The 22,415-nt window shown below is 44.4% G+C and overlaps 1 protein-coding gene, 1 long non-coding RNA gene and 2 other non-coding genes across 9 annotated transcripts in view; 2 read left to right on the top strand and 2 right to left on the bottom strand.

The window, feature by feature from the left end:
- Window positions 1-1,065: 1,065 nt before the first annotated feature.
- TRNAK-UUU (transfer RNA lysine (anticodon UUU)) lies at window positions 1,066-1,138 on the top strand. Its single transcript has one exon. It is a non-coding gene; the product is annotated as a tRNA-Lys (tRNA).
- A 423-nt stretch (window positions 1,139-1,561) lies between these two features.
- Window positions 1,562-1,634, bottom strand: TRNAK-UUU (transfer RNA lysine (anticodon UUU)). The gene has a single exon. It is a non-coding gene; the product is annotated as a tRNA-Lys (tRNA).
- A 103-nt stretch (window positions 1,635-1,737) lies between these two features.
- MDM4 (MDM4 regulator of p53) overlaps window positions 1,738-22,415 on the top strand; it is a 55,182-nt gene continuing 34,504 nt past the window's right edge. For 5 of the 6 annotated variants that reach the window (XR_012091205.1, XR_012091206.1, XM_007988799.3 and 2 more), the window contains exon 1: window positions 11,930-12,036. The gene's annotated coding sequence lies outside the window, so the exon portion shown is untranslated. Of the gene's footprint in view, window positions 1,839-11,929; window positions 12,037-22,415 lie in introns of those variants that run through there. The other variant, XM_007988800.3, reaches the window with a different exon arrangement.
- On the bottom strand, window positions 8,555-11,979 carry LOC140710253 (uncharacterized). Its single transcript, XR_012091207.1, has 2 exons — window positions 11,886-11,979; window positions 8,555-9,008 (listed from the first exon to the last, which is right to left on the bottom strand). It is a non-coding gene; the product is annotated as an uncharacterized lncRNA (long non-coding RNA).

The raw sequence follows: 22,415 nt of genomic DNA, 5'->3' as shown, positions 1-22,415 counted from the left end.
AAGAAAAGAAAAGAAAAGAAAAGAAAAAAAAAGAAAAAAGAAAAGAAAAGAAAACTGCAACTTGCCTGAAACGGGAAGAAAGGCACAAATTCAATCTAAATTTAAATTAAAGGTCTAAACTCCTTTTCCCACAATCTTAATTCAGACCTTTCCACAATCATGTCTATTTTCTTATAGTATTAGCTCCTCTGTGCATGAATCAAAAGTGTCTTTCCTTCTTTTGTGCTAAGGAATGCTCATCTAACAACTACATCATCTGATGAATGGAAATGTATTTTTCATTAGTGGGAGAGATGCTGTAATCTAGTTTGGTAGAATAATTAAAATTAAGAGACCTTATCAGGGAAGTGATAAATAGAAGGCAGAAGTATAATAAAAAGAGGTTGCTCCCTGGCACAGCTGCAAAGATTGAAAGAAAAAAAAAGAAGAAAGAAAAGAAGGACAGAAAGAGGGAAGGAAAGAGAGGTTGTAACCCCATGTCTAAATTTTGAATATTCATCTTGGTTGCCCATTTTTCTGTCATTTACTACCATTAATTTCCTTTTAGAGAGTTTAGTAAATACTGGTAACTTATCAAACATGAAACAGCTTGAAGAACACATGTTTTAAGTGAATGGAACAAAAAGAAAAGGATAGGAAAATATGTGTTTTGCTTTATCTCGCTAAAACAAAAAACAAAAAAACACCTTTAATTCTAATTAAAACCTAAATTTAGCTGCTTAAAAGGAAGCAGGCCGGCGCGGTGGCTCACTCCTATAATCCCAGCACTTTGGGAGGCCAAGGTGGGCGGATCATAAGGTCAAGAAATCGAGACCATCGTGGTCAACATGATGAAACTCTGTCTTTTCCAAAAATACAAAAATTAGCTGGGCGTGGGCGCGCGCGCCTGTAGTCTCAGCTACTCGGGAGGCTGGGGCAGGAGAATCACTTGAACCCGGGAGGCGGAGGTTGCGGTGACCCAACATCGCGCTACTGCACCCCAGCCTGGCGACAGAATGACATCATCTCAAATTAAAAGAAAAAAAACCCTATATGAAGTAAACAGAAAGGACTTACAGCTGGAGCGCCCGGATAGCTCAGTCGGTAGAGCATCAGACTTTTAATCTGAGGGTCCAGGGTTCAAGTCCCTGTTCGGGCGTTTGTAGTTTTCGTTACTTTATATCATCTCACCAAGTCCGAAATGCGGACGTTATAAACCCTTACATTTAAAAGCGAATTCAATTCGTTTTTCATCGGTTTCAGAATATGCTGGATAAACATGTTTTCAGAGAGGAAAAAAAATGACTGAAAAATCGTTTAATTTCTTAGCGAGTATCGAGGTCTGGCACGGTGCTTCCCCAGAAAAATACTTGTTTTTTGATGGCTGGTAATTGAGAAAGGAAGAAAAAAAACTTAAAAGCAAGCACCTTGTGCTCTCACCACTAAAGAAGATATGTGAGGTAATGCGTACCCTCATCAGTTTGATTTACTCATTCAACAATATACACATATTTCAGAAGATGGTGTTGTACCCCATAATATATACAATTTGTGTTTGCCCATTAAGGAAAAGAAACAACGACGCCCGAACAGGGACTTGAACCCTGGACCCTCAGATTAAAAGTCTGATGCTCTACCGACTGAGCTATCCGGGCTCCCACAGCATGCTTTTTGTTCTGCTATTTCTTACATAAGAATGAGGACCCTTGAGCGATTGCATCATCTGCATTTTGTGAGGCTGCTTTTAACGCCAAGAAAGTTCGTGATGCGTGCGTAGAAGGAAAAACAGAAAGCCCAAATTCTGCGCCTTTCACCAGCATCACCAGCTAATTCAGAATTGCGAGATATTTATGCGCCTAGTAAGTACGATTAGGTAGGCTTTTTTGATTTGTAATTAAATACGTTCAGGATTAAAAGAATGGCGAGGTGTCACTTTTGAAGTGCTGTAATAACCTTAGATCTATTTTACCATTGATAATATGATGGGCATCAGTGCTAAAACCTATCCAACAATAGAAAAAAATGAATCTGTCTAAGAGACTATGAATATGGTGTTCTGAAGCTATCGGGTTGCACTATGCGGTATAAAGTGAGAGAAAGGAAGGATGGTGAGGTTATCCAGTAGGTCCCCTGAAAGCATCCAAGTTTGTTTGTTTGTTTTTTTTCTTTTTTGAGACGGAGTCTCCCTTTGCCGCCCAGGCTTGCGTGTAATGGCACGATCTCTCGGCTCAATGCAACCTCCGCCTCCCGGGTGCAAGCATTTCTCCTGCCTCAGCTTCCCGAGTAGCTGGGATTACGGGCGCCTGCCACCATGCCCAGCTAATTATTGTATTTTTAGTAGAGACGGGGTTTCATCGTGTTGGCAAATCTGGTCTCGAATTCCTGACCTCCGGTGATTCGCCTGGCGCATCCAAGTAATTTTAAGGGGCGCAAACTCTGGAGGAGTTCATCAGCAGCGACCTTGGGGGCAGAAGTCCTACTAAGCTAGAGAGACAGGAAAACTGAGCATGGCATTGAAGAGAGATTGTTTTGATCTTGGCATTGGAGGTTCTTCCCTTCCGTAGCCATCAGTAATTTGAGCACTGCCCTTTGCTATGGAGCTGGTGTTGAGAATTACCACGGTAGAGTTTTGAGAGTGGGACACTAAAGGTCTTTGTTAGCTGATGCTACTTTACCTCAATTCCATCCTTAATCTCTTTCGGGGTGATTGCTCTGGTCCAGCAATTCCACTTTTAGGAATTTGTCCTGAAGAAATAATCAGGGGTGACCGGGCGCGGTGGCTCACGCCTGTAATCCCAGCACTTTGGGAGGCCGAGGCGGGCGTATCACAAGGTCAGGAGTTCGAGACCAGCCTGATCGACATGATGAACCCCTGTTTCTACTAAAAAATATAAAAAAATTAGCCGGGCGTGGTGGCGCACTCCTGTAATCCCAGCTACTCAGGAGGCTGAGTCACGAGAATCGCTTGAAGCTGGGAGGCGGAGGTTGCAGTGAGCCGAGATCAGGCCACTGCACTCCAGCCTGGGCCACAGGGCGAGAATCTGTCTCAAAAAAAAAAAAAAAAGAAGAAGAAGAATCAGGGGTGTACCAAAAGATGTGACTACAGGAAATATCATCACGGCATTTTAATCAGAAACGAGAAAAATAGCTACATAAATTATGGTACAGCCTTAATTATTATGCAGCCATTAATAATCATGTTTCAGAAAAATAAGATTTGGGAAAAAACAGAAAACATTTTTAAGTTAGGAAACATTTCAAGTCAATAGTGTTTTGCACCGGGCGCGGTGGCTCACGCCTGTAATCCCAGAACTTTGGGAGGCTGAGGCGGGTGGATCACGAGGTCAGGAGATCGAGACCATCCTGGCTAATACGGTGAACCCCCGTCTCTATTAAAAATACAAAAAATTAGCCGGGCGTGGTGGCGGGCGCCTGTGGTCCCAGCTACTCGGGAGGCTGAGGCAGGAGAATGGAGTGAACCCAGGAGGCGGAGCTTGCAGTGAGCCGAGATGGCGCCACTGCACTCCAGCCTTAGTGAGAGCGAGACTATGTCTCAAAAAAAAAAAAAAAAAGTGTTTTGCTTGTTTTGTATTTTCAAGAAAAAGGTGCATATATGTGCACTGAAAAACAAAGGATAAGATAACAAACAAACAAAAACAAAGGATAAATGCTTATACAAAGCCTGGGTTCTGAAGTTAGGTGCCCTGTTTGAATCCTGACCACCATTGTGTAACCTTGAGCAAGCTACTTCTCTGTGTATCAGGACAATAGGAAGACTGTGAGATTTAAATAATACAGTAAATAGATATTGTTTGCAATAGTGTCTGACATGTAATAAGCATTCATGGAGGCACATAAAGATTTAATGGCAAAGATGTAATAAGAACAGACCCTATGGATCCTGCTCTTTCAACCTTCTCTGATACCATTCACCTTTCAACAAAGGATTAACATATTTGATGGAAGTGGAACAAGATGTATAAAGCTGATTTTTAAGGCTGGGCATGGTATCCCAGCACTTTGGGAGGCCGAGATGGGAGGACTGCTTGAGGCCAGGAGTTCCTGAGCAGCCTAGACAAGGTAGGGAGACCTGCCCCCTCCCGCCGCCACCCTCCCCCACATAATCAATCAATAAACTGGGCGTGGTGGCGCCTGGCTGTGATTCCTGCTACTGGGGAGGCTGAGGTGGGAGGATTGCTTGAGCCCAGGAGTTCAAGATCAGCTTAGGCAACATGGTGAAACTCCCTCTCTACAAAAAAAAAAAAAATTAAAAATTAAAAATTAGCCAGGCATGGTGGCGTGAGCCTATAGTTCCAGCTGCTTAGGAGGCTGAGGTGGAAGAATCACTTGGGCCCAGGAGGTGGAGACTGAAGTGAGCCAGGATGGAGCCACTGTGCTCCAGTCAGGGCACTGTATGTTGGATCTGCATGTTACAACATGCAGAAAAATAAATTCTGAATACATTAATGGCCTAAGTGTGAAAAGCAAATCTTTCTAGCTGGCCCTTCGGACCCTTAAAAAAAGAAAAGCAGGCTGTGCTTGGTGACTCACGCCTGTAATCCCAGCACTTTGGGAGGCCGAGGCGGGCGGATCACGAGGTCAGGAGATCAAGACCATCCTGGCTTACATGGTGAAACCCCATCTCTACTAAAAAAACACAAAAAAAAGTAGCCGGGCGTGGTGGGGGGCGCCTGTAGTCCCTGCTACTCAGGAAGCTGAGGCAAGAGAATGGTGTGAACCCAGGAGGCAGAGGTTGCAGTGAGCTGAGATCGCGCCACTGCACTCCAGCCTGGGCGACAGAAAGAGACTCCGTCTCAAAAAAAAAAAAAAGAAAAAAAAGAAAAGCAAATCTTTGGAACTTTTAGAAGAAAATATATGAGAGTATCTTTATGACCCAGAGACGGGGAAGCATCTCTTCTAGAATAAATTTTTAAAAAGCACAAAACATAAAAAAATTAACAAATTTTATTTCATTAAAAATTGTTAATCAAAGACAATGTTTAAAAAGTGAAAAGCTACATATGTGAAGTCATTATTTATAACACATATAACCAAGAAGGATTAATATCCAGATTATATGGAAAACTCCCACAAATCAATAAGTAAAAGAAAAGCCAGCCGTCATGGCTCATGCCTATTATCCCAGCACTTTGGGAGGCCGAGGTGGGTGGATCACTTGAGGTCAGGAGATCGAGACCATCCTGGCTAACACGGTGAAAACCCGTCTCTACTAAAAATACAAATAATTAGCTGGGCATGGTGGTGGGTGCCTGTAGTCCCAGCTAGTTGGGAGGCTGAGGCAGGAGAATTGCTTGAACCTGGGAGGCAGAGGTTGCAGTGAGCCAAGATTGCACCACTGCACTCCAGCCTGGGTGACAGAACAAGACTCTGTCTCCAAAACAAACAAACAAACAAACAAACAAACAACAAAAAAGTAAAAGACAATCCAATAGAAAAATGGGCAAAAGGTCTGATTAGGCAATTCATACATAGGAACCTTAAGTCAGCCAGGCACAGTGACTCACGCCTGTAATCCCAGCACTTTGGGAGGCCAAGGTGGGCAGATCACGAGGTCTGGAGATCAAGACCATCCTGGCTAACATGGTGAAACCCTGTCTCTACTAAAAATACAAAAAATTAGCCCAGTGTCGTGGCAGGTGCCTGTGGTCCCAGCTGCTCGGGAGGCTGAGGCAGGAGGATGGCGTGAACCCAGGAGGTGGAGTTTGCAGTGAGCTGAGATCGCACCACTGCACTCCAGCCTGAGCGACAGAGCCAGACTCCGTCTCAAAAAAAAAAAAAAAAGGAAACTTAAGTCGATAAATATGAAAAAGTGCTAAACCTTATTAATAATCATGGACCTATAAAACAAACCACTATGAGAAACCATTTTACATCTATCAGATTATTTTTTATAATTTGAAAATGCCAAGTACTGGTAAACATATGCATCAAGATAATTCTCTTTTTTTTTTGAGACAGAATCTCACTTTGTTGCTAGGCTGGAGTGCAGTGGTGCGATCTTGGCTCATTGCAACCTCCACCGCCTGGGCTCAAGTGATTCTCCTGCCTCAGCCTCCCAAGTAGCTGGGACTACAGACACTCCCATCATGCCCAGCTAATTTTTGTATTTTTAGTAGAGACAGGGTTTCACCATGTTGGCCAAGCTGGTCTCAAACTCCTGACCTCGTGATCCGCCCACCTTGGCCTCCCAAAGTGCTGGGATTACGGTCGTGAACCACCGCGCCCGGCCAAGGTAATTCCTACACACATCTGTTAGGAGTGTGTATTTTTCTACAATGACTTTGGAGAGCACTTTGGCATGGTCTAATAGGGTGGACAACATATATAGTCTGTAACTCAATAATTTCCTCTAGAGTATACATAGAGATAAGCACGAGAACGATAACAACATTGTTTGTAACAGCAAACAATTAACTGATGCCTAAGTATTTATTAAAAGAGATGAATAAAAATTGTGGTGCATCCATTACTATTATGGGCTGAATGTGTCCCTCTCAAACTTCATGTTGAACACCACCCCCAGCACTACAGAATGGGAATGTATTTGGAGAGAGCACCTTTAAAGACGTGATTAAGGTAAAATGAGGTCACATGGGTGAGCCCAATATGCTAGGGTCCTCATAAGAAGAGGAGATTAGGATACAAACAACATACAGGCAATGGGCAACCACACGAGGACACAGTGAAAAGACAGGCTGCACTCCAGTCTGGCAACAGACAGAACCCCGTCTCAAAAAACAAACAAACAAAAAAGCAAAACAAAACAATCACACTCACAAAATTAGCATACTAATTTAGGGCATGCTGGTGGATGCCACCTGTAGGATTACAAGATTACACCTGTAATCCTAACACTTTGGGAGGCCAAGTGGGGAGGATCACTTAAGGACAGGAGTTCGAGACCAGACTGGGCAACATAGTGAGACCCTGTGTCTATTTTTTTTTTTTAATTAGAAGATGAACAATTACTCACAAATCAGTGTCAACCATGTTGGGAAAAACTCTATTCTTCATCATAGCCTAGTCAACATATTTATCAAGCCAAGGAAAGAGGGCATCAGGAGAAACCTAACTTGCTAACAACTTGATCTTCAACTTCTAGCTTCCAGAACTATGAGAAAATAAATTTCTGTTTAAGCCACTCAGTGGTATTTTGTTATGGCAACTCTAGAAAACTAATACTATACAACAATTCATTATGCATTTATACAATTCAATATATTACTATACAACAATGTTACAACATTAAAAATGAAGTCAGGCATGGTGGCTCACGCCTGTAATCCCAGCACTTTGGGAGGCCGAGGCGGGTGGATCACCTGAGGTCAGGAGTTCAAGACCAGCCTGGCCAAAATGGTGAAACCCTGTCTCAACTAAAAATACAAAAAAAATTAGCTGGGCATGGTGGCAGGCGCCTGTAATCCCAGCTACTGCGGAAGGCTGAGGCAGGAGAATCACTTGAACCTGGGAGGCAGAGGTTGCAGTGAGCCGAGATGGTGCCACTGCCCTCCAGCCTGGGTGATAAGAGTGAAACTCTATCTTAAAACAAACAAACAAAAAAAAGCGAATTAACCAGGGCCAGGTGCGGTGGCTCACACCTGTCATGCCAGCACTTTGGGAGGCCGAGGCGGGCGGATCATGAGGTCAAGAGTTCGAGACCAGCCTGGCCAACATGGTGAAACCCTGTCTCTACTAAGAATACAAAATTTAGCCAGGCGTGGTGGCACGTGCCTGTAATCCCATCTACTCTGGAGGCTGAGGCGGGAGAATCGCTTGAACCCTGGAGGTGGAGACTGCAGTGAGCCAAGATCGCATCACTGCACTCCAGCCTGGGCAACAAAGCAAGATTCCATCTCTGAAAAACAACAACAAAACTAAATTAACCATAACTACACGGTTTAACAGCACTGAACTTCACAATGCTGAGCAAAAATATAAGTTGCAGTAGACCACATATAGTTTGATGCCATTTAGAAAAATTTTAAAAGCATCAACACATTTTTAAGGAATATATACACATATAAACTCTAAAAGTCTATAGAAATGCATGGCAGGGGTAAATATCAAACTCAAGACAGTGGTTCCCAGAGGATGAAGAAAGGAGATACCATAGAGGTGACTACAGGGAACTTCTTTGTATGTGTATTGTTCTTAGGAAAAGGAATGGGAAAAGGGAGATCATATTCTTTTTTTTTTTTTTCTGAGATGGAGTCTCACTCTGTTGCCGAGGGTAGAGTGCAATGGCGGGATTTCGGCTCACTGCAACCTCTGCCTCCTGGGTTCAAGTGATTCTCCTGCCCCAGCCTCCCGAGTAGCTGGGATTACAGGCATGCGCCACCACACCCGGCTAATTGTTTTGCATTTTTAGTAGAGATGGGGTTTTGCCATGTTGGGCGGGCTGGTCTTGAACTCCCGACCCCAGGTGATCCGTCCGCCTCGACCTCCCAAAGTGCTGGGATTAAAGGCATGAGCCACTGCGCCCAGCTGGGAGATCATATTCTTTATACCCTTTGATATGTATAAAGTCATTCATTGTATTTTTTTTCAGAAAGGCTATAGACAAATAATACTAACTTTTAATTTTTTTAAAACTAGAAGGGCCATAAGAAATGGCTGAATTCAGTCATTTTATTTTACAGATTAGGGAACTGAAGACCTGAAAAACTGTAACTTTTTCTGGTTTCTAAAAATAGCTAGACTAGAACCCAGATTTCCTGTCCTTTTAATCAAATCAACGGTTTGTGAGCATAGTTCTTAAAGAAGGAAGTGGTGATCACTGAGTCAGTTAAGTTTTTTAAGCCAATTTCCAATTTCATTTCTTTTTTTCTTTTCTTTCTTTTTTTTTTTTTTGAGATGGAGTCTTCTTCTCTCACCCACGCTGGAGTGTAGTGGCGCGTGTGTAATCCCAGCGACTTGGGAGGCTGAGGCAGGAGAATTGCTTGAACTGCCGAGAATTGCTTGAATTGCAGAGATTGCAGTGAGCCGAGATCATGCCATTGCACTCCAGCCTGGCAACAGAAGGGAACTCCGTCTCAACAAAACAAAACAAAGCAAAACAAAACACACACACACATAATTAACTGGGCATGCTGGCGAGTGCCACCTGTAGGATTATAAGATTACACCTGTAATCCTAACACTTTGGGAAGCCAAGGTCGGAGGAGGATCACTTGAGGCCAGGAGTTCAAGACCAGACTGGGCAACATAGTAAGACCCTGTGTCTTTTTTTTTTTTTTTAAATTAGAAGATGAACAATTACTCACAAATCAGTGTTATCTATGATGGGAAAAACTCTATTCTTCACCATGGCCTAGTCAACATATTTATCAAGATTTTAAATTTTTTTATTGTTGATTGATTGAGACAGAGTCTGGCTCCGTCATCCAGGCTAGAGTGCAGTGCAGCAATCTTGGCTCACTGCAATCTCCTACTCCCAATTCTAGCGATTCTCCTCCCTCAGCCTCCCGAGTAGCTGAGATTACAAGCGCCTACCATTGCACTCGGCTAATCTTTTTTGTATTTTTAGTAGAGACAGTGTTTTATCATGTTGGCCAGGCTGGTCTCGAACTCCTGACCTCACATGATCCACCTGCCTTGGCCTCACAAAGTGCTGGGATTATAGGCATGAGCCACTGCGCCGGGCCCTCAAGGTTTTAAATGAAGACAAATTAAAGACGTTGGTCAATATTTTGCCCAAATTGAAAGGGCTCATCTCTCTTAACCTAGGGGAGGTTAACTGCAGCTCACCAATCATTGCACTTACCACATTCTTTTTAGCTGGACTCCTCCACTAGACAGATTTCAGATCTTGTTTTGGAATCCTCTAGATTGGTGCTTGGCACACAGTAGGATGCTCAGCTAATTAATTTTTTTTTTTTTTTGTACAGATGGGGTTCTCACTTTCTTGCCCAGGCTGGTCTTGAACTCCTGGGCTTAAACGATCCTCCCACCTTGGCCTCCCAAAGGGTTGGGATTACAGGTGTGAGCCACTGCGCCTGGCCTCAACAAATACTCGTTGATCTTACACAAACTGAATTGCATAAACAGATCATATTCCAAGACTCCAGGAGACATTGGGAAAGGATCCAAACTAACCAGATGCTATTTAAAAGTTACAAAAAAAATTCCTGTTGAAAGTTTTAAAAAATACTAATTGCACAAAAGGACAGGGGAAATAGTTGACAGTGGTTCACCTAAAAAAGCACCCCCCACTTTTTTTTTTCTTTTTTGTTTTGAGTGAGGTGGTTGCAGATTTCTATGAAAAAGAAGTTAATTCTTCAGCTCCTTAATGGAACTCTGGATCTCCCAGCTATGCAGGAGGTTATGCTAGAAGTAGAGCAAAGTGGAATGTACAAATTTAAGGAAGGTTATTGCCCTATGTTCTTTTGCATGGGTCTGTATCTAGCATTGGGAGCCACGGTTTGTTGTCGTTTATTGGGAGAGATAAGAATGGTATATACACGAATAACTAAAACAAAACAAAACAAAAGTACGTGGTAAATGCTAAAAGAGAGGTGCAAAGAACACTGAGATGGAACTTTCTTGGGTTACACAACCAGTTTTAATGTTTCCTAATATAGAAGAACTTTCCACAAACCTCTCAGGCAGGCTGTCTTCAAATGACATTACTTCCCCCAAATACCTAATTTCATTTATTTCAGAATGACCCTAAATGTTAGAGGATTTTCTGAGCTTAAAATACTGCCTTGTAATTTCTATTGGTTTTAGTTCTGCACTTTGGAGAAGAGAATAAGGCTCCGTTATTTCCAGTATTATACTATTCAGTTATTTGAAGACAGCTTCCAATTTCCATGCTCAACCCTTTCCCTCTTTTTTTTTTTTTTTTTTTTTTTTTTGAGATGGAGTTTCGTTCTTGTCGCCCAGGCTGGAATGCAATGGCGCGATCTCGGCTCACTGCAACCTTCGCCTCCTGGGTTCAAGCGATTCTCCTGCCTCAGCCTCCTAAGTAGCTGGGATTACAGGCGACCGCCACCACGCCCGGCTAACTTTCTGTATTTTTAGTAGAGACGGGGGTTTCGCCATGTTGGGCAGGATGGTCTCGAACTGCTGACTTCAGGTGATCCGCCCGCCTCGGCCTCCCAAAGTGCTGGGATTACAGGGGTGAGCCACTGCGCCCGCCCTCCCTTGTTTATATGCAGGTTAAAAATTCCCTTGAGCCTTCAACTATTTCTCTTTCTTTTCTCTCTTTTTTTTCTTTTTTGGAAGGAGTTTCACTCTTGTTCCCCAGGCTGGAATGGCACTATCTCGGCTCACTGCAACCTCCGCCTCCCAGGTTCAAACGATTCTCCTGTCTCAGCCTTATGAGTAGCTGGGATTACAGGCATGCGCCACCACACCCCACTAGTTTTGTACTTTTAGTAGAAACAGGGTTTCACCATATTGGTCAGGCTGGTCTCGAACTCCTGACCTCAGATGATCCGCCTGCCTTAGGCCTCCCAAATTGCTGGGATTACAGGCGTGAGCCACAGCGGCCAGCGCCTTCCATTATTTGCCACGGCTTCAAGCTTCCGGGCCACCCTAGTGGCGCCATCGCTCCATTTCCCCTCCCTGCCACCCTTGGGGAGCAAGGGTGAGTACTGGGGAATGGCAGAAGAAGCGTAGTTTTTCCAAAGAGCTGAAGGCAGCCTGGGATTATGACCTTAGCTCTTCCCCTTCTCTGTTTTCTGATCTCCTAATACACGCCTGAAAGTATCACAAGACCCTGCCAAGTCCCTCACATAATATCTTTTGAAATCCGACGACTTTCAATCTTCCGGGCCCCACGACTCTCTCCCCGGTCTAGGATCTACTCTATGGTAGTGAGATCAGCCTTTCTAGCTCTGTAGTCCTCCCATTGCTCCATCTATGGTTTCCGGAGGCCTTACCGGAAGCCCTCCTGTGAGGCCGTGTGGGAGGCCGGAAGTTGCGGCTTCATTACTCGCCATTTCAAAATGCTGCCGAGGCCCTCGGATGTGTGACTGCTACCCCTCCCCCACCCGGGCTCGGCGGGGGAGCGACTCATGGAGCAGCCGTAAGGTGTGGCTCTTGGCCTTCGTCGGCGGGGTGCTGGGAGCGGGAGCTGGAGAGTGAGGAGCAGGCGGCCGTACCGCCAATTGTGCGGGTAGCGGGCGGGAGGAGCTTGAGAGATGGGTCGGGCGGCGTGGGGAAGGCCGCGCCAGGCGGAAGAAGGGCTTGGGGGGAGGGGAAGAGTTGTGGGATGAGGGCTCGCGGAAGATAAAAGTGGAGATGGGTGACGTGATGTAACTTTGGCCAACAGGTGACAAACCTAAAGTCGACGTGGTTGGGTTGAGTTTAAGTGGACACAACATTTGAGGACTATTGAGGCAATTTGGAGAAAAGAGGTGGGAGAGCGGGAGGCGGGAAGAATGACATTGACGCGTTTTAAATTTTTTTTTTTTTTTTGAGACGGAGTCTCGCTCTGTCACCCAGCCTGGAGTGCAGTGGCCGGATCTCAACTCACTGCAAGCTCCGCCTCCCGGGTTCACGCCATTCTCCTGCCTCAGCCTCCCGAGTAGCTGGGACTACAGGCGCCCGCCACCTCGCCCGGCTGGTTTTTTGTATTTTTTAGTAGAGACGGGGTTTCACCGTGTTAGCCAGGATGGTCTCGATCTCCTGACCTCGTGATCCGCCCGACTCGGCCTCCCAAAGTGCTGGGATTACAGGCTTGAGCCACCGCGCCCGGCCAACGCGTTTTAAGTTAATTTTTAAGGCTGCGGACAGTCTACCTTAGAGGCACTTGAGTGCTTGTTTGAAAATGCTCGTTTTGGCTGGGCGCGGTGGCTCACGCTTGTAAACCCAGTACTTTGGGAGGCCAAGGTGGGTGGATCTACCTGAGGTCTTGAGTTCGAGACCAACCTGGCCAACCTGGTGAAACCCCGTCTCTACTAAAAACACAAAAATATTAGATGTGTGTGGTAGCGCACGCCTGTAATCCCAGCTACTCGGGAGGCTGAGGCGGGAGAATCACTTGAATCCGTGGGCAGGGGTTGCAGTGAGTCGAAATAGCGCCACTGCACTCCACCTTGGGCTACTGAGGGAGACTCCGTCTCAAAGGAAAAAAAAAAAGGAAAATGTTCGTTTCGGGGCCACACCGAAACCTCCAGACAGTATCGAGATGGGGCTCAGAGAAATATATTTTAATGAGCACACCTCCCAGTGATTTTTTGTATACCTTAAAGCTTGAAAACCAGTTTTTGTTTGTTTGTTTGTTTGTTTTATAAGTGGAGTTTAGCTCTTTTTGCCCAGGCTGGAGTGCAGTGGCATGATCTTGGCTCACTGCAACTTCTGCCTCCCGGGTTCAAGTGATTCTTCTGCCTCAGCCTCCGGGGACGCTGGGATTACAGGCGCGCACTACTACGCCCGGCTAATTCTGTTTTATTAGAGACAGGGTTTCACCAGGTTGGTCAGGCTCCAGACCTCAGGTGATCCACCCACCTCAGCCTCCGAAAGTGCTGGGATCACAGGCAGGAGCCACCGTGCTCGGCCGAAAACCACGGTTTTAAAGCGACACCCGGAGAAAAATGCTCTGTGGTGTTGGCACGTGGAACTAGTATCTGTCAAAGATACTTGGAACCTTTTGGTGTTAAGTATTACTGTATCTCAGTTTAGATTCAGTCTCTCTTCATACTTTTTTTTTTTTATTAATAGGATTTTGGCCAGGCCCAGTGGCTCACACCTTTAATCCTAGCACTTTGGGAGGCCAAGGGGGCAGGATTGCTTGAGTCTAGGAGTTCGAGACCAGTCTAGGCAACAAACTGAGCCCCTTCTCTGCAAAAAAAAAAAAATCAAAAAATCAGTGGGGAGTCATAGAGTGAGCTTCTAGTCCCAGCTACCCGAGAGACTGAAGTGGGAGGATCTCTTGAGCCCAGGAGGTGAAGCCTGCAGCAAGAGGGGATGGAGCCACTGCACTTTAGCTTAGGCGACAGCGTGAGAGCCTGTCTGAAAAAAAAAAAGAGATGGAAGTCTTACTGTGTGATCAGGCTGGAGTGCAGTGGCTATTCACAGGTTTGATCATCGCACACTACAGCCTGAAACTCCTGGACTCTAGGGATCCTCCTGCCTCAGCCTTTCGGAATATTTGGGACTACAGGCACTAGCCGCCAGCCGCAGTTGGTTTTTTAAGGTTCTGTAACAATCCCCCCACTTTAATCTTCCCTGCCTTCCCAGGTCCTGTAGAACTCCTACATTCTGGATTTGACTGATTAACTGCTTGCTCTCCATTTTGCCTAGTAACTTGCAGTTAGTAGGTAGATCTCAATTTGAATTATTTATCTTTTGGTCAGGAATACTTGATAGGTGGTATGCTGGTTCCTTGTTGCTTCAAAATCAGATAGTATATGGTGTGTGAATGACCCTCTTTTAGTGATAAGGTTGGGGATGGTGGAATGGTCAGCCTACTCCACATGTTTTCTTTCCACCCCAACTTTTCACTCAAATGGCTTTAGCATCCCCTGCCCCTGCCACTGGAGTGAAATGGTATGATCTTGGCTCACTGCAACCTCCGTCTCCTGGGTTCAAGCGATTCTTCTGCCTCAGCCACGCAAGTAGCTGGATTACAGGCATATGCCACCACGCCCAGCTAATTTTTGTATTTTCAGTAGAGATGGGTTTTCACTATGTTGGCCAGGGTGGTCTTGAACTCTTGGCCTCAATCTGCCCGCCTTGGCCTCCTAAAGTGCTGGGATTACAGGTGTGAGCCACTGCTCCCGGCCTGGAATGTCTTGATGACTGTTGAAGAGGTGACATTTAACCTGAGACTTGAAGGTTTAAGAGGAATCAGTTTTGGCTGGGTGCGGTGGCTCAAGCCTATAATCCCAGCACTTTGGGAGGCCAAGGCGGGCAGATCACGAGGTCAGGAGATCGAGACCAACCTGGCTAACACGGTGAAACCCCGCCTCTACTAAAAAAAATACAAAAAATTAGCCAGGCATGGTGGTGGGCGCCTGTAGTCCCAGCTACTCGGGAGGCTGAGGCAGGAGAATGGTGGGAACCCGGAAGGTGGAGCTTGCAGTGAGCCGAGATTACGCCACTGTGCTCCAGCCTGGGCGACAGAGGGAGGCTCCGTCTCAAAAAAAAAAAAAAAAAAAAAAAAAAAAAAAAAGATGAATCAGTTTTGTACAGAACTCAGTGCTCCAAATGAAGGAGCAATTTGTGCAAAGGCCGTTTGAGAAATTAAAAGATCAGTGTGGCTGAGGCTCAAGCTATGACTAAACAGTGCAAGGTAAGACTGGAAATGTGCTGAGGGCTAGACCACGTGTTTATCTTTACGGCAGTAGCAAGCAGTTGAGCAGGGCCTGACACTATAGTATTTTTTTTCTTTTTAAAATGCTTTTGGCAGGCTGGGCCAAGGTGAGCGGATCGCCTGAAGTCGGGAGCTCGAGACCAGCCTGACCAACATAGAGAAACCCCATCTCTACTAAAAATATAAAGCTAGCTGGGCGTGATGGCACATGCCTGTAATCCCAGCTACTCGGGAGACTGAGGCAGGAGAATCGTTTGAACCCAAGAGGCGGAGGTTGCGGTGGGCTAGGATTGTGCGCCATTGTACTCCAACCTGGGCAACAAGAGCGAAACTCCGTCTCAAAAAAAAAAAAAAAAAAAAATATATATATATATGTATATATATAAAAGAAAAAATATGGTGGTTGAAATAAAGAACATTGGCCTGGCATGGTGGCTCATGCCTATAATCCCAGCACTTTGGGAGGCTGAGAAGGATTGCTTTAGCTCAGAATTTGAGACCAGCTTGGGGAACATTAAAAAAAAAAACTAGTCGGGTTAGGTGGTACTTGCCTGTAGTCCCAGCTAGTCCAGAGGCTAAAGTGGGAGACTTGCTTGAGCCGGGGAAGTTGAGGTTGCAGTAAGCCATGATCATGGCACTGCAGTCCAACCTGGGTGACAGAGTGAGACCCTGTCTCAAAACATCTGTATCCATTCTGTTATTTATTCCATCTCTAATGTTATGGAATCACAGATGGAATAAATAACAGAATGGATACAACTGAGGAATGAGAATTCTAGAAAGAGAAAATCTCCTAGAACAAAGAAAGAGAAAATATAAACGAAAAACTAAGAGATAAGAAGAGTAGGTATAGAGGCACTGACATCTGAATAATATAAGTCTTTGAGAAATAAAAATAAAGAGGATGTGTTTTAAGAAATAATGGAGTAACTCCTTTATAATAAAAAAAAATGATGAAATACCTCAGATTCAAAGATCTCTTACAGTGCTAAGGATGAGAGATAAGGAAACTCAGTCTTAGACACATTATAGTCAAATTTAAGAATATCAAAGCAAAATACAATTTGTACGGGCCTCAGAAGAGATCATATACAAAGGAGCAAAACTGAATTGACTTCAGGGTTTTCAGCAACATCACTGAATGCAAGAAGACAAGTGTTTTCACAGTATTAAAGGGCAAACTAGAATTTTATAGTCAACCACGTAAATTTAAATAGGAGGGAATGATAAAAATATTCTTAGGTAGATGAGGTCTTGGAACTTTGTACACAAAAGACCTGCATTGAAAACAGTGCTGGATGAGGTAGTGAGATACTCAAACCTGAGAACTGTTACAATAAATATATGAAGTAAAGATTATCTGATTCCTTGGTCTTGTTTATTGTCTTAAAGTCTAAGGCAGAAAAAAAAAAAGGACAAAAAATATATCTATCTCAGAATTTAAAGTCCGTATTATATTATGCTAAAATTCTTTTTTTCTTTTAAGACGGAGTCTCGCTCTGTCGCCCAGGCTGGAGTGCAGTGATGTGGTCTTGGCTCACTGCACCCTCCAGGTTCAAGCAATTCTCCTGCTTCTCCTGCCTCAGTCTCCCAAGTGGCTGGGATTACAGGCGCACGCCATCATGACCAGCTAATTTTTTGTTTTTTTTTTTTTTAGTAGAGACAGGGTTTCACCATGCTGACCAGGCTGGTCTTGAACTCCTGACCTTGTGATCCGCCCACCTTGGCCTCCCAAAGTGCTGGGAATACAGGCATGAGCCACCATGCCCAGCCTTTTCTTTCTTTCTTTCTTTTTTTGACAGGGTCTTGTCTGTCACCTAGGCTGGAGTGCAGTGACGTGATCACGACTCACTGCGGCCTCAGCTCCCCAGGCTCAAGTGATCCTCCCATCTCAGCCTCCTGAGTAGCTGGGACCACAGGTGTGCTCCACCATGCGGGGCTAAGTTTTATATTTTTTTGTAGAGGTGAAGTTTGGCCATGTTGTCCAGGCTAGTCTTGAACTCCTGGACTCAAGTGATCTGCCTGCCTCTGCTTCCCAAAGTGCTGGAATTACAAGCATGAGTCACCACACCCAGTCTACAATTCTTATTAGCAGGGAGACATACAGGTTTTTAAAAAGGTAGTGACATATCAAAAAGAAACATAGAATAAGACAAAATGTTAAATTATAAGATGATGAAAACATCCATATATATCAGTTACACTAAGTGAACTAAACTTACCAGTTAAAGGTAAAAATTGACAAATCAGATTAAAAACCCCAAAGTCTAGCTACCTCTTACAGGCCATACCTCTCAATACTGCCACAGTGGGAGTATTCAAGCCACAAAAGGGAGTAAAAGATTGCTTAAGCCGTGTACAAGAACGTTAATATAAGACTGAGCATCCTAAATTTGAAAATCTGAAGTCCTCCAAAATCTGAAACTTCGTTTGAACTCTGACATGATGTTCAAAGGAAATGCTCATTGGAGCGTTTTGGATTTTGGGTTTTGGACTTTTGGATTAGAGATACTCAGCCAGTAAGTATAATGCAAATACTTCAAAATCTGAAAAAATCCAGAACTGGAAACACTTCTGGTCCCAAACAGTTCCAGTAGGGATATTCAGCCCGTAGCACTGTTCATAACAGTAAAAACCTAAAAACAACTCAAATGTATATCACATGCAAGGATATTGTACAAAAGTCAAAATAAATGAAAAATGAACGAAAATGTGCTACAAGGATGAACCTTGAAAACATACTAAGTGAAATAAGCCAGACATAAAAAGGACAAATATTGTATAATTTTACCTATATCAGGTACCTAGAATAGGCAAATTCATAGAGACAAAGTAGAATGGTGGTTACCAGGTGCTAGAGAGGGAGCTAATGAGGGAACTATTTAATGAGTACAGAGTTTCAGAGTTCTGGAGACGGGTAGTGGTGATGGTTGTGCAACATTGGGAATATACTTAGTGTCACTGAATTGAACACTTATAAATGGATAGAATGAGTTGGGTACAGTGGCTCATGCCTGTATTCCCAGGGCTTTGGGAGGCCGAGGCGGGAGATTGTTTGAGGCCAGTAGTTTGAGAGCAGCCTGAGCGATATAGTGAGACCCTGTCTAGACACACAAAAGAAAACAAAGAAAAGTAACTGAAGTGAGCTGGTGCCCACCTATAGTCCTAGCCACTTGGGAGGCTGAGGCAGGAGTTGAGGAGATGAGCCTAGGAATTCGAGGTTACAGTGAGCCTGGGCAACAGAGTGAGACCCTATCATTAAAAAAAAAAAAAAAAAAAAAAGGTTAAAATGGTAAATTTTAGTATGTATAGTTTACCACAATAACAAAAATCTATAAAAAATGAATTTTGACATGACAGTAGGAATTAATCTGTGTTAGTGGAACAAAATTTCCCAAACTACATACAACATCCCTGCCTTTTTTTTTTTTTTTTAAATAGAGTAAAAATACTTTTTAGGAATCCATTTTGATGCAGTAAAATGTATAAAAAGGAAAGCAAGGGAAATGAAAACAATAGGATTCAGGTTGATTATTGCAGGAAGGCAGAAAAATGGGATGGGGGATATTATGGTTAAATATAGGTTATCGTCAGAGTCGTAGTTTGTGGATGATTATTGCGTTATTCAAAATAATCCAGGCCAGGGTTGGTGGCTCATGCCTGTAATCCCAACACTTTCGTTGAGAGAATCACTTGAGACTAGCCTGGGCAATATAGCAAAACTCTGTCTCTACAAAAAAATTTAAAAAAATTTAGCCAGGTATGGTGGCGCATGCCTGTAGTCCCAGATAATCAGGAGACTGAGGTGGGAGGATTGCTTGAGCCCAGGAGGTCAAGGTGGCAGTGAGCTATGTTTGTGCCACTGCCCTCCAGCCTGGGTGACAGAACAATACCCTATCTCAAAAAAATTATGAAAATAAAAAGGTAAAAATAAGTAAAATGGGCCATGTGTGGATGAATAATCAGAGTATATCTTGAATAAAAGAATTATGATTAATTCTGTGTGCTTGAGATCTAATGTGGAAAAATGCTGCTAAATGGGGATGTTAGTGCCTGTCTGAGTTTGAAATCTTGACTCCAACAACTTACTCTTTGAGTGATCTTGGACAAATAACTTCTGTTTCTCTTTCCTGATCTGTAAAATAAGGATAATATCTACATAATAAGGCTATTTTGGTATTAAATGGGTTTATATGTGTGCCTGGTACATAGTAGCCTTGATGAGTCTTTACCATTTGTTTCAATTATCTAATGCTGTGGAATAAACCACCCCAAAACTTAGTCGAAACAGTCATTTTATTTATTTTTCATTCAGTGGGGTGATGGGCTGAGTTGGATAGTTCTGGTGGTTTTGTGGTTTGTCATGCAGCTGTAAGTCAGGTGACAGCTGAGGCTGGAACGTGTGTGGTGCTTTGTTGTGTTTTCTTTCTTTTTTTTTTTTTAAGGACACCTCAAGACCGTTGAGTAAGTGCTTTGTTGTAGTCAGGTGGCAACTGGGGCTGGAAGATGTGTGGTGCTTTGGAGGTATGGCCAGAAGTCTGGGCTTAGCTGGGCAACTGCATCTCCCTCTCCTTTTAGCCTTTTGGTGTAGTCTCTAGTAGAGTAGCCAGATTTCAAGCACCTCCAAAAGTACAAAGCCATAAGCCTGCCAGGCCTGGAATTGTCACATTATCACCTGCTGCATTCTGTTTATTAAGTCATAGGGCCAGTTAGGGAACGTGGTTCATTGGGAGCCATTTTTGGAAACCGTCTGCACATTATAATTAATGTTTATCTGCCATGTTGCTCTACCATGTATGTAGTTGTCAGATTTAGACACTGGGAATGTATGAATTAACAGTTACAAATTCCTGTTCACTTGTAGCTTATGTTTTACATAATATATAATTAAAATATGTGGTGTTTTGGTTGGTAAAAAGGTTGGTAGGGAAAAATAAAGCAGGGAAGCAGATAGGGAATACAAGCGGTTGGGAGTTGTAGTTTAAAAAATGGGTGTTCATATGATGCCTTGTTGACAGACTGTCACTTGAGCAGAGACAAAAAGAAGGATAAGAACTAGAGGGCAGGCTGGGAGTGGTGGCCCATGCCTGGAATCCCAGGGTTTACAGCACTTTGGGAGGCTGAAGCAGGAGGATCACTTGAGCCCAGGAATTTGAGACCAGCCTGGGCAACATAGCAAGACCCCGTGTCTACAAAAAATAAATTAGCTAGGCATGGTGGCATGCACCTGTAGTCCCAACTACTTGGGAGGCTGAAGTGGGAGTATTACTTGAGCCCAGGAGGTTGAAAGGCTGCAGTGAGCTGTGATTGTGCCACTGCATTCCTGCCTGGGTGACACAGTGAGACCCTATCTCACACACAAAAAAAATGAATGAGGAAGTAGGTGATGAGATCAACAGCCACCCATTAAAAGCCAGCTTTCAAATTTTTTTTTTTTTTTTTGAGACAGAATCTTGCTCTGTCACCAGGCTGGTAGTGCAGTGGCGCAATCTCGGCTTACTGCAACCTCTGCCTCCCAAGTTCAGGCGATTCTCCTGTCTCAACCTCCTGAGTAGCTGGGACTACAAGCATGTGCCACCACACCTGGCTAATTTTTGTATTTTTAGTAGAGATGGGGTTTCACCATTTTGGCCAGAATGGTCTTGATCTCTTGACCTCATGATCCGCCTGCCTCGGCTGGGGAGTACAATCCCAAAGTGCTGGGATTACAGGTGTGAGCCACCATGCCTGGCCCACTTCTAAATTTTAAATTGTGCTTGTTTCCTATTTAACTTCTTATTTTATAGCAGAGTAAGGTAATGGGAGAGGGAGGAATTTACACTTTGTTACAGCTATAAACCTTTTCAGAAGCATGAGGGATCTTGTTATCTTCAGCCAGTGTATTTATTGATTCTTTTTTTTTTTTTTTTTTTTTTTTTTGAGACGGAGTCTCGCTCTGTCGCCCAGGCTGGAGTGCAGTGGCCGGATCTCAACTCACTGCAAGCTCCGCCTCCCGGGTTCACGCCATTCTCCTGCCTCAGCCTCCCGAGTAGCTGGGACGACAGGCGCCAGCCACCGCGCCCGGCTAGTTTTTTTGTATTTTTTTAGTAGAGACGGGGTTTCACCATGTTAGCCAGGATGGTCTCGATCTCCTGACCTCGTGATCCGCCCGTCTCGGCCTCCCAAAGTGCTGGGATTACAGGCTTGAGCCACCGCGCCCGGCCCGATTGTCTTTTTTTTTTTTTTTGAGACAGAGTTTCACTCTTGTCACCCAGGCTGAAGTGCAATGGCGCGATCTCAGCTCATGGCAACCTCCACCTCCCAGGTTCAAGCGATTATCCTGCCTCAGCAACCTCCCAAGTAGCTGGGATTACAGGCATGTGCCACCACGCCCAGCTAATTTTTGTAGCGTTAGTAGAGATGGGCTACATCTCCATGTTGGCCAGGCTGGTCTTGAACTCCTGACCTCAGGTGATCCACCTTCCTCAGCCTCCCAAAGTGCTGGGATTACAGGCATGAGCCAGCGTGCCTGGCTGATAGTCTTAAAAAAATTTTTTTTTGGCTGGGCGTGGCCAAAATTTTTTTTTTTTTTTTTTCCCCGAGGTATGGTCTCGCCCTGTCGCCCAGGCTGGAGTGCAGTGACGCAGTCTTGGCTCACTGCAACCTCCACCTTGCGGGTTCAAGCGATTCTCATGCCTCAGCCTCCTTAGTAGTTGGGACTGCAGGCAAGTGCCATGTCCAACTAGTTGTATTTTTAGTAGAGACAGGGTTTCACCCTGTTGCCCAGTCTGGCCTCTGTTATAAATAAATTTTTGATGCTGCATATGAAATATCACTCAAACATAAATTTAATTTTCTCAGCAAGGCAATTTTACCTCTATAGAAGGGTGCATCTCATGGGTGAAGCAGTGGTGAGAGCACACCTGAACAAGGGAGGGGAAGGGGTTCTTATCCCTGACACAGGTAGACCCTACTGCTGTGTCGTTCCCCTGTTGGCTAGGGTTGTACTGCACAGTCTAAGCTAATACTGATGGCCTTTTTTAAAGAGAGCAGGGGTACAAGCTGGAGTGGCTGGGTCAGTAGTTTGGCGGGAAGGACGATTACAGAACAGGTGACTCAGGATGACTCAGGTCAAGGGTGGTGACCAGGAGTGACTCAGGACGGAGCAGGTGAT

The sequence above is a fragment of the Chlorocebus sabaeus genome, chromosome 25 (assembly GCF_047675955.1).
Source record: "Chlorocebus sabaeus isolate Y175 chromosome 25, mChlSab1.0.hap1, whole genome shotgun sequence".
NCBI classification, from domain to species: Eukaryota; Metazoa; Chordata; class Mammalia; order Primates; family Cercopithecidae; genus Chlorocebus; species Chlorocebus sabaeus.
This window is presented reverse-complemented; position numbering and strand designations above follow the sequence as displayed.